The sequence below is a fragment of the Mobula hypostoma genome, chromosome 6 (assembly GCF_963921235.1).
Source record: "Mobula hypostoma chromosome 6, sMobHyp1.1, whole genome shotgun sequence".
Lineage (NCBI taxonomy): Eukaryota > Metazoa > Chordata > Chondrichthyes > Myliobatiformes > Myliobatidae > Mobula > Mobula hypostoma.
In genome coordinates, this window is record NC_086102.1 from 31,395,969 (window position 1) to 31,406,945 (window position 10,977).

Consider the following 10,977-nt stretch of genomic DNA (forward strand, 5'->3'; position numbering starts at 1 on the left):
CCGCTTGTGTCTTTTCGTAAAAGTAACTTCGAAAATATGCTTTAGCACAGTGATACTGTACTGAGCTCACTGCAAAAGAGAAAGGTGTTCTGACTTCAAGTGTGGCCTTAATACTCGAAATGCACACATCAATCAATAGCAACTCAAAACCCCGTAATTGCCACTCTCGGAGCCTCAAATCCGCCCAATCTTGGCTCATTAACTTTTGGTTCTGCCCGCCTCGAAAAGTTGATGCTTTTGCCCAAGGCAACCAATGTTTCAAAAACGCAGCCGTTTCAAAAAATCCAACAAAATTTGCCAGCGTTTTCAGAGAATTTCTACAACACAGAACTATCGCTCAACAAGAAACATTTCCACTTTACACAGACACAGACCCTTCACTCAGTTGATTCTTATTCTACCTCAACTATGGGCGGAGAGAAACGTTTCTATTTAATTATCGCCGATATCCAGAAACCCCCACGTGAATTAGAAGCCCGCCTTGCCACCAAATATTAAGAAATATATTAAATACACAAAAGCGGGAATAGAACTGGCCATACTTTTTTCCACGGAGACTGCAAGGAATTAGCTGGATTTGACGGCGCCGAGACATCAAGCGAAGAGCATCCAAATCTTGTCAGTGTGACACTGTAGTGACTGTGCTGTTTTACTCTGTTGATACCGGGAGCAGGCGCAAAGCCACCAGCTCACGTCCCTGCCTGACTGACAAGTCACCACCAAAGCCCTGGTGTTCCTGACCACCTCAGCGCACGGGGCATCAACGAGTCCGCTCGGAATACGATAAACGTGTTTAAAATATACACTTAAACCTCCACTCTTCACGTATTCATGGTCAGACACAGAGGAATTCCAGTGCAGCGGACGAGATGATCCCAATATGAACCGAAATGCGTCATTTTGGATATTGCCTTCAACAGATGCATAAGTTTCTTTCCCTATTTTCATTTGGCAACTAATGTAGGTATCCACACCTGCTTTGTCGCAAACCTTTAAATCTTTCGCACAATCACTCAACTCAAACAGCCAGGGGAGAGGTCCATGAATATGTGAAGCTCGCTAAAGTCCGATTCTTGCAGTCGTAACCGGGTATTATTTCCCGAGTTACACTTTCTCCTATGTTAACCCTCTTATTTGTTAGGAGTACAATTCGCCGCAGTTTCCATGGTAGCGGCAATAAGCGGCTTTGAACATTTTAAGATATGTGGTGGGTTAAAATTAAAACATGATTAAAAATTTCTTTCTGACATTATCTGCTCAAGTGTTCATTATAATGCGACTGCAATATTGCGTTGACATTTGCATGGCAATACCACCATATAAATGGCAGTCTAGGGGATAAATGAATGAAAACATTCTTTCAAATATACCTTAAGGTCTACATCGGGCAGGCAAGAGACCGCTGGTGAATTCGAAAGCCCTGAGCTATGGTAATATAGCCAAGCGCGGTTCACTACTGGTCGTGTGGCGTTACAACTTCCTCTGCAATGTACTGCACATCAACTTTAATATTAAATGGTTTGCTATAAGCTATTTGCTTACAAAAAAAGACATTAGGTGGGAACTATGAACGGCTGGATTCAATTTATGCTGCACATAACTACATACTCTTAACAATATCAGACTGCGCAGACATGAGTGTTGAAACTGTCAGTCATTGATTTAAAACTATATAGGAGCGTAGAACATACTGGAGCATTGCTGGCATGTCCGTCTTTGTTTGAGTGTAGTTTTTCATTGATTCTATTGTGTTTCTTTGTATCTACTGTGAATGCCCGCTAGAAAATAAATCTCAGACTTGTATATAATGATGTTTACGTACTTTGATAATTAAATACATTTACTTTGAAAATTAAATACATTTACTTTCAGCTTTGGTATGGCACTTGATGTGTTACGCATTAATCCTTATTTTATCGGGAGGCAAAACTATTGCCTTTAAAATGGAAGCAAGCATAATTAAAATGTTAAAGAACATTGGGGAATAGTTTTAAAACTCGAAGTTAAGAATATATTGATACGAGAGAGTGCAGAATCTGTAATCCGGAGCAAAACAAAGTCAAAGCGCTGGAGATTCTCAGCTGTTCCGGCAGCGTCAGTAGCGGCAAAGGGGCAAGGTCTCGATCAGAAACGTCGGTTAATGCTTCGCCTCCACATCCGCTATCTGATCTACTGGGATCTTCCAGCACTTTGCTTGCTGCTCTGCGTTATACTTAAGATGCTTAAAGCATGCGTCAAATTCCCGTGTTTATTATTTCAATGACCATTAACTTAACAGAGAAAGGCATGCGGCGCGAGTCACAACCCCCGCCAAACCTTCTTCGAGGCGAAACGGAAATTCAAAAATTATTAATAATTAATTTATGAATTAGTGAAAATATGTATCTGATACTTAAGGTCCTGAAATTTTGCAATTCAATGCGAACATGTGTGAACTTCCCTTTTCTCTCTCTCTAATAGCGCCGACACAATTATAACCCCGAGGTTGACATCTCTGCCAAAGCAGCGGAGTTTATTTCTGAGCTTGGGAGAATCTCGCTACGTAATTTCTGCACCATAGAAACGACGGTGTAAGTAGGTAGACAGGTGATTTTGAGAGGACGTAGAACGTTCTGCAAAGAGGGAAGAAAAACGTATAATGTACCAGATGGATGACTGACATCATTGCAGAGTTAACCTGAAGAAAATGATACACAGTATTTAAGAGCATAAGAGGAAATGACAGAAGCAATAAAGCAAAAATGAGAGATAATGACAGCAAAGTAATAACTGGGAAACGCCAGTTCAAGGTGAACAGGTAAATAATGAATTGTTGAAGCTTATATCATTATATCAGAATCATGGGTGATATCAATATTCCAGAGAAGTCGACCCATTAGGGGAGAAGTGAAAGTGCTAACAATTTTCCAGTGATGTATGATGATCAAGTCAATGATAGTGCAGTTAATAGCAATCTGGCAAATAAAACGTGGCCTGGAACTAGAATACCTTTTGAACCAGATTATATACTACATGAGAATATTAACAATAATAGTAGTCCATTTAGCCCCTCATCCCTACTCAGCTATTCAATACGATCAAATTTCGTAGCACTGCGTGCGTGATGCTGTAATGGTTAGCAAAATCGCTTCACAGTTCCAGAAATTACTGATCGGGATTCGATACCCGCTGTTGTCTGTAAATAGTCTGAACGTTCTCCCAGTGACCACGTGGGTTTCCTCCAGGTACTCCGATTTCCTCCCACATTCCAAAGATGTACAGGTGAATAAGTTCTGGGTATGCTATGTTGGTGTCAGAAGCATGGTGTCACATCCCCAGCATAATGCTTGCTGATTTGATTTGACAAAATTGACGGATTTCACTCTATGTTTCAATGTACATGGGACAAATGAAGTTAACCTTTATCCTTGCTGACCAGTTTTACCATAAGAACTATATCTACTGTAACTCCTTAAATGTATTTAATGATGAGACCTTAACTGCATTCTGTGATAGAGAATTCCACAGGTTTACATGCTTTGGGTTCAGAAATTTCTCATCTCAGTTGCAAAAGACCCAATTTGTATCCTCAGGCTGTGATCCATAATTTTGAACTTCCCAGTATTGGAGGCCACCCTTCCTGTATTAAGTCTGTGCAGTCCTGTCAGGATTTTATAAGATGCAATGAAATTTCCTCTCACACTTATAAATATAAGTTATATTGTCTCAGTCTCACTTCATAAATCAGCCTTACTGTACAAGAAATTAATATGATGAACATGCATTTTACTCTATGCATAACAAGAACACCCTCCCCCCCCAAAAAAAAAGATCAAAACTGTGCATAGTACTCAAAATATAATCTTACCAAGGTCTTGTACAATTCCAGTAAAACATCCCTGCTCCTGTATTTAAACTCTCTGGCTTTGAAAGCCAAAATACAACTTGACTTCTCATAGCACCTGCTGTACTTGCACACATATTTCATCAGCTGTTACATAAGTACATCTAGGTCTCATTGCACCTCCCCTTTTCTAATCTATCACCATTCAATTAATAAGCAGCCTTCCTGATTTTATCTCCTCACAGTTATCCACATTATTCACTTGTCTATCTAAGATACACTAGATCTTCTTTGCATCCTCCACACAGCTCACACTCCAATTCATCTTTGTGTCATCTGCAAAATTAGAGATAATTACACTTAATTCCCTCATCTACATCTTTAATACAGTAAATATTGCCATCTACTCTGAAAAGGACCTACTTACTCCTATTCTTCATTGCCTGTCTTCCAACTAGTTCTATATTAACATCAATGCATGAACCCCAATCTGAACTGCTGTAATTTATCACACTAATTGTTTGTGTAGAGCTTGCTGAAAAGCTCTGAATAGACAAATACCCTGAATCCTCTGGTTCTCTCACACCCACACTGCCAGCTATATCCTCAAAAAGCCCAAGCAAATTTAAAAAGATCCCGGGTGATTGTGACTGATCCTGTCAAACTTTGCAAGTGTTCTGAATTTATCAGCCGTAACTCCATGAATTTCCATAATCATGCTCTTTTCTCGCTACGACCATTCAGCAGGAGGCACAGGAGCTGTGGGTCCCACATCACCGGGTTCAGGAACAGTTAATGCCCTACAACCATCAAGCTCCTGACTCAGTGTGGATCACTTCATTCACTACTACTCTGAACTGATTCCACAACCTACAGACTCACTTTCTGGGGCTCTACAACACAGGTTCTCAAGTTTTTTTTTATTTGCAAAATTTATTCTCTTTTACATATTGGTTGTTTGCCAGTCTCTGTATATGTATATTTTTTTCCTAAATTCTATTGTATCTCTTTATTTTTCTGTAAATGCCTATGAGAAAATGCATCTCAAAGTAGTAGATGGTAACATATGCTGTACATACTTTTACATCTGTCTTCACTCATGTTTTCCTTTCACATATAGAAGATTTTACAGCTTTTATGCTCCCTGCAAGTTTGCCTTGACATTCGTATATCCTTCCTCATCCCTTTTCCCTCCCTTTCTTAGTTCAAAACTGCTTCAAGTCCTTACGTTTGCTATATTTTTTAGACTAGTTTGTGTTCTACATTGATAGAACATAGAACATAGAACATAGAATAGTACAGCACATACAGGCCCTTCGGCCCACGATGCTGTGCCAACCCTGAAACCCTGCTTCCCATATAACCCCCCACCTTAAATTCCTCTATATACATGTCTAGTAGTGTCTCCTCCATATATCTGTCTAGTAGTGATTCCAGCACTGTTCCTAAATTTTCCTTGTTATCCGTGGGTGAGCACCATTTCTGTCTTATTCTGGGTCAAACAGGAATTATTGTGGTACATCCATGTACTCCTTAATGTTTGTCATTGTCAATCCATTATCAACCCCATAAGTAATTGTAGGAGCCAAGCATCTGTTTTCTATCTGCATTGTATTCAGTGTTGCATGTTCATTATATTTACTATGGTAACAGGTCACTAGGGTGGGGGCGTGGTAAAAGCAAAGATTTTAGTTAAGTTTTGTGCTTTGTTCTTAGCAGGGACCACAGGGTGTCATATCTTTTGTTGATCTCGTAATTTTGCTTAAATCCACTTAATATCACTAGTTTTAGTTTCATAAGTTTCACCACTTCAAGATTTTATGTTTTGCTGGTTGCCAATAAAGGATTGAATACATTTCTTTGACTTTTTGGCGCATTATTATTGGATTGATAGGAAGGCCCATGACACAAGATAACTACACGTGTGCTCACCAGCAGGGCCTTAGCTGGTTTGAGTTGCTGATTTGGTAATATTGCTCAACCTATCTGAGCCAGCTCATGTCCCAGCCCACAGCCATTTCTCTTCTTCACATTCATGACCCTAGTTTCAGAATCAACCATGTCACTCTCTATGTTGTTGAAGGATCCTTTCCAAAAGGGGCTTCACAAAAGATTGTGAAGTACCCCATCAAGGTGAAAATTAATTTAAAAACTGAATTTGTTGGAAATCTAAAACAAGGTGGCCTGCCCTCTAATTTCTCACATAGGGAAGCATCTGATATATAATCCATGAATTCCTCCTCTACAGTGTTGTACAAATATGTCTAGCTAACCTGCATGTAAATTAAAACCACCCATGATCACCATTGCACCATCTCTATTTCCTGTTTAATGTCTTTCACAATACAACCACCACTGCCCAAGAGTTTGTATAAAACCCTCACTAACAGTTCTTGCCCGGTAGTATGTTACTTACACCATCATGCAAAAACTGTTAGCCACATATATATAGCTAGGGTGCCGAAGTCTTATGCACATAACTGCATTTGTCAAGATGGAGCCAAGAGCAAATTTGTAAATCTGGTGGGAGCAAAGGATGTTAGGAATGGTGAGAGTGGAGCACCATGGGAGGGGTGTTGGACAGGAGTGCTAGGGCGGGGGAAGGTGATGCAGGCACACCTAGGCCTGAGACACCAGGCAAAGTCATTTGATTCCAAACAATTGGTTTATTGTTCATTACAAAATGTCTCTCTGGTGCTTCCTGCTCCCTCTCCTCTCCCTTCCCCTTTTCCAAACCATGATTCCCCTGTTCCTGCCCCCTTCCCACTCTCAGTCCACATAAAGTCCCATATCAGAATCAGGTTTATTCACACCAGCATAGAACCATAGAACATTACAGCACAGAAACAGGCCTTTTGGCCCTTCTTGGCTGTGCCGAACCATTTTTCTGCCTAGTCCCACCGACCTGCACCTGAACCATATCCCTCCATACACCTCTCATCCATGTACCTGTCCAAGTTTTTCTTAAATATTAAAAGTGCGCCTGCATTTACCACCTCATCTGGCAGCTCATTCCACACTCTCACCACTCTCTGTGTGAAGAAGCCCGCCCCCCCATGTTCCCTTTAGACTTTTCCCCCTTCACCCTTAACCCATGTCCTCTGTTTTTTTTTCTCCCCTAGCCTGTGGAAAAAGCCTGCTTGCATTCACTCTATCTATACCCATCATAATTTTATATATCTCTATCAAATCTCCCCTCATTCTTCTACACTCCAGGGAATAAAGTCCTAACCTATTCAACCTTTCTCTGTAACTTAGTTTCTCAAGTCCTAGCAACATCCTTGTAAACCTTCTCTGCACTCTTTCAACCTTATTTATATCCTTCCTGTAATTTGGTGACAAAACTGTACACAATACTCCAAATTCGGCCTCACCAATGCCTTATACAACTGCTGCATAACATTCCAACTCTTATACTCAATACTTTGATTTATAAAGGCTGATGTACCAAAAGCTCTCTTTACGACCCTATTTACCTTTGACGCCACTTTTAGGGAATTTTGTATCTGTATTCCCAGATCCCCCTGTTCTACTGCACTCCTCAGTGCCCTACCATTTACCTTGTATGTTCTACCTTGGTTTGTCCTTCCAAAGTGCAATACTTCACACTTGTCTGTATTAAACTCCATCTGCCATCTTTCCGGCCATCTTTCCAGCTGGTCCAAATCCCTCTGCAAGCTTTGAAAACCTTCCTCACTGTCCACCACACCTCCAATCTTTGTATCATCAGCAAATTTGCTGATCCAATTTACACATTATCATCCAGATCATTGATATAGATGACAAGTAACAATGGACCCAGCACTGATCCCTGTGGCACACCACTAGTCACAGGCCTCCACTCAGAGAAGCGATCCTCCACTACCACTCTCTGGTTTCTTCCACTGAGCCAATGTCTAATCCAATTTACTACCTCTCCATGTATACCTAGTGACTGAATCTTCCTAACGAACCTCCCATGCAGGACCTTGTCAAAGGCCTTACTGAAATCCATGTAGGCAATGTCCATTGCCTTCTCTTCATCCATTTTCCTGGTAACCTCCTCGAAAAACTCTAATAGATTTGTTAAACATGACCTACCACGCACAAAGTCATGTTGACTCTCCGTAGTAAATCCCTGTCTATCTAGATACTTGTAGATCCTATCTCTTAGTACTCCTTCCAATAATTTACCTACTACCGACATCAAATTTACCGGCCTATAATTTCCCGGATTACTTTTAGAGCCTTTTTTAAACAACGGAACAACATGCGCTATCCTCCAGTCCTCCGGCACCTCACCCGTAGATACCAAGATTTTAAATATATCTTCCAGGGCCCCTGTAATTTCAGCACTGGTCTCCTTCAAGGTCCGAGGGAATACCCTGTCAGGTCCTGGGGATTTATCTACTTTCTGATTTGCCTCAAGATAGCAAGCACAGAAGTGAATATAATTGGCGTTTAAATAATGCTTTGCTAAAGGATAAGGATTTTTGCTCTTATCCTTCAGATAAAATAGATCTATACTTAAGCACCAATGATGTGGGTGGTGTTGATGATTCCACTCTTTGGGAGGCCATGAAGGCGGTTATGAGAGGTTGCATAATAGCAAATGAGACAGCGGAAAAAAGAAGATTCAAAAAAAGGTTAACTGAAATAGATGATCAGTTGGCAAATCTGGAAGCTTCTTACAAAGTAAACCAGGAAGCAGAATTACTTAATAAGATTACTGCCTTATGGTATGAGTATAATTCTATGATGTCCAAGAGTGTTTCAAAACTACTGACACAAGTCAGACCGAGGTATCTTGAGCTTGGTGAAAAGCCCCATAAGTTATTAGCCCGTCAGTTAAGACAGATGCAGGCCTACCCCCCCCCCATATATCATATAAGGGCGAAAGATGACTTTTTATTGACGGACCTGGAAAAAATTAGTAAGTGTTCTGTGGAGTTCTATGCTAATGTTTACCAATCACAAGGCAGTCCGGACGTTGAAGCTATGGAAGCATTTTTTGATAATCTGAATCTGCCAACACTGTCAACAGATTCAGTAAATACATTTGATGCTGATATAAGCCTAGATGAGATCAAGAAGGTCATCTCTTCCCTCCCCAATAATAAGGCAGTGGGTCCGCATGGTTTTAGCATGGAATTCTTCAAAGTATTTGGTCCAAAATTGTCACCTCTGCTCTTACGAATGTTGAGTCACTCTAGGATAGCTTCCAGATTGCCACCCACCTTATGTAAAGCCAATGTTTCTCTGATTGCAAAACCAGGCCGTGATCCCGAGGTGGTTTCATCATATCGACCCATTTCACTGCTGCCCATTGAAACCAAAATTCTTGGGAAAGTCCTGGCCAATAGGTTAAAAGAATGCATTTGTTCTATTATTCATCCAGATCAAACTGGCTTTATGCCAGGTAGACACATGTATTTTAATTTGCATCGTCTTTTCAATATTTTATATACAAACGTTGTACAAAACATGCAGAAGAGGCTGTAGTCATTTCATTAGATGCGCAACGTACATTTGACCAAGTGGGATGGACATATATAATGTTTGCACTTAAGAAATTTGGATTTGGACCATCTTTCATTAAATAGATTGAGATAATTTATTCACACCCATCTGCTTCTATTATCACTAATCAGAATATTTCCTCCCCTTTTACAATTCATCGTGGGACTCGTCAAGGCTGCCTTCTTTCTCCGTTTTTGTCTGCAGTTATCATTGAGCCATTGGCTGTTAGCATCAGACAGGACCCTTTGATATCTGCCACTGATATGCATGGACATAAACATCACCTTTTGTTATACACTGACGATGTCCTTTTATATATCTCCAGTCCACAAACATCAATACCCGCCCTTCTGACTCTAATTAATAATTCTGGTAGTTTCTCAGGTTTTTCTATTAATTGGGATAAGAGTGAACTAATGCCAGTCACTGCAGTAGTTAATACAGCGTATTTACAGTCCATTCCCTTTAAAATAACTTGTGCTAATTTTTCCTGCCTTGGTGTAACTATTACAAAAAACCCAGATGACCTTTTACAAGTGAATTGGCGAAACAAAGTTGAGCAGGTTAAACGCAATATTGACTTTTGGAAAACCCTTCCAATTTCTTTGGTGGGGAGGGTTAATGCAATCAAGATGATTGTACTGCCACAATTTCTTCATCTTTTCCAGTCAATTCCATGTCTTAATCCTCTGTCACATTTTAAGCAATTGGATTCAATTATTATACGCAAACAACAGAAATTCTGCAGATGCTGGAAATTCAAGCAACACACATCAAAGTTGCTGGTGAACGCAGCAGGCCAGGCAGCATCTCTAGGAAGAGGTGCAGTCGACGTTTCAGGCCGAGACCCTTCGTCAGGACTAACTGAAGGAAGAGTGAGTAAGGGATTTGAAAGTTGGAGGGGGAGGGGGAGATCCAAAATGATAGGAGAAGACAGGAGGGGGAGGGATAGAGCCAAGAGCTGGACAGGTGATAGGCAAAAGGGATACGAGAGGATCATGGGACAGGAGGTCCGGGAAGAAAGACAAGGGGGGGGGGACCCAGAGGATGGGCAAGAGGTATATTCAGAGGGACAGAGGGAGAAAAAGGAGAGTGAGAGAAAGAATGTGTGCATAAAAATAAGTAACAGATGGGGTACGAGGGGGAGGTGGGTCCTTAGCGGAAGTTAGAGAAGTCGATGTTCATGCCATCAGGTTGGAGGCTACCCAGACGGAATATAAGGTGTTGTTCCTCCAACCTGAGTGTGGCTTCATCTTTACAGTAGAGGAGGCCGTGGATAGACATGTCAGAATGGGAATGGGATGTGGAATTAAAATGTGTGGCCACTGGGAGATCCTGCTTTCTCTGGCGGACAGAGCGTAGATGTTCAGCAAAGCGGTCTCCCAGTCTGCGTCGGGTCTCACCAATATATAAAAGGCCACATCGGGAGCACCGGACGCAGTATATCACCCCAGTCGACTCACAGGTGAAGTGTTGCCTCACCTGGAAGGACTGTTTGGGGCCCTGAATGGTGGTAAGGGAGGAAGTGTAAGGGCATGTGTAGCACTTGTTCCGCTTACACGGATAAGTGCCAGGAGGGAGATCAGTGGGGAGGGATGGGGGGGACGAATGGACAAGGGAGTTGTGTAGGGAGCGATCCCTGCAGAATGCAGAGA

The 10,977-nt window shown here is 41.3% G+C and overlaps 1 protein-coding gene across 1 annotated transcript in view; it reads right to left on the bottom strand.

The window, feature by feature from the left end:
- Nucleotides 1-590, bottom strand: part of LOC134347494 (5-hydroxytryptamine receptor 1F-like) — a 199,568-nt gene extending 198,978 nt beyond the window's left edge. Inside the window, exon 1 of the mRNA XM_063049824.1 lies at nt 543-590. The gene's annotated coding sequence lies outside the window, so the exon portion shown is untranslated. The remainder of the gene's footprint in view (nt 1-542) is intronic.
- Between the last annotated feature and the right edge of the window lie 10,387 nt (nt 591-10,977).